At 39.4% G+C, this 1,339-nt stretch overlaps 1 non-coding gene across 1 annotated transcript; it reads right to left on the reverse strand.

Annotated features, from left to right (window-relative positions):
* Positions 1–384: 384 nt before the first annotated feature.
* On the reverse strand, positions 385–491 carry LOC121208390 (small nucleolar RNA R71). Its single transcript, XR_005903404.1, has one exon. It is a non-coding gene; the product is annotated as a small nucleolar RNA R71 (small nucleolar RNA).
* Positions 492–1,339: the final 848 nt, after the last annotated feature.

Raw genomic sequence — 1,339 nt, forward strand, 5'->3', positions numbered from 1 at the left:
AATCAAAATCCTGCTCCACGCACTATGTATGATTATGCTAAATCTTCTTTAACAGGAACTGAATCAAGCATAGTTAGACCTGTTGTAGCTGTAAATACTTTTGAACTAAAACCTAACACTATTCAAATGATACAACAATTTGTTCAGTTTGATAGTTTGCAGGATGAGGATCCCAATGCTCACTTAGCAAACTTTTTGGAACTATACGATACATTTAAAATTAATGGTGTTTCTGATGATGCCATTCATCTTCGGTTATTCCCTTTTTCATTGAGGAACAAAGCTAAATAGTGGTTGAACTCATTACCACGAGGGTCAATCACTACTTGGGAACAAATGACCAAAAAATTTCTATTAAAATATTTCCTGTCGGCTAAAACGGCCAAATTACATATTGATATCTCTTTGTTTGTGCAGATGGACTTAGAAACTCTTTACGATGCATGAGAGAGATACAATGACTTACTGAGAAGGTGCCCTCACCATTGTTTCCCGCTTTGGCTTCAGGTCCAAACATTCCATAATGGCCTGAATCCTTCGGATCGAAAAATGGTTGACGCAGCTGCTGGCGGAACCATCAATAATAAAACACCTGAAGATGCTTATGAGTTTGTAGAGGAGATGTCACTGAATAACTATTAGTGGCAAATCATGAGGACAAATCCAACGAAAACAGCCGTTGTTTATAACGTCGATTCGGTCACCATGCTCTCTAATCAGGTAGAACTCTTGAATAAGAAAATTGATGGTTTTCTTAGTTCTTCATAGGTTCATCCAGTAATGCAGTGCGAAGCAAGTGGAGGTGGATCAAGTAATTCAGAATGCGACCCTTATGGCCACAATATGGATAACAAGTAGTTAAATTACATGGGTAATACTTCTCGATCTCAAAACAATCCATATAGTAACATTTACAATGGAGGTTGGAGGAACCACCCAAATTTCTCATGGGGAGGCCAAGGAAATCAGAGACCACCTCTAGGCTACCAACAACCACCCTACCAACAGGAAAAGAAGCGGAACCTTGAAGAGATGCTCTCAAAGTTTATATCGGTGTTAGAAACTCGTTTCCAGAACACCGAGACATCACTTAAAAATTAACAAGCGTCGATCCAAGTGCTCGAAACTCAGATAGGCCAGCTTTCCAAACTAATCTCCGAACGACCACAAGGTAGCTTGCCAAGTAATATTGAACCCAACCCAAGGGAACAACTTAACATGATTAATGTTCAAGATGAAGAAGGATTCGTTGAGTCTGAGCCAGAACCTGGGCAAAAAACTAAGGTAAGCAGAGGCCAATGTGAGGTAGGTCATAATAAAAACAAATTGGTGAATATCA

The sequence above is a fragment of the Gossypium hirsutum genome, chromosome A01 (assembly GCF_007990345.1).
Source record: "Gossypium hirsutum isolate 1008001.06 chromosome A01, Gossypium_hirsutum_v2.1, whole genome shotgun sequence".
Classification (NCBI taxonomy): domain Eukaryota; kingdom Viridiplantae; phylum Streptophyta; class Magnoliopsida; order Malvales; family Malvaceae; genus Gossypium; species Gossypium hirsutum.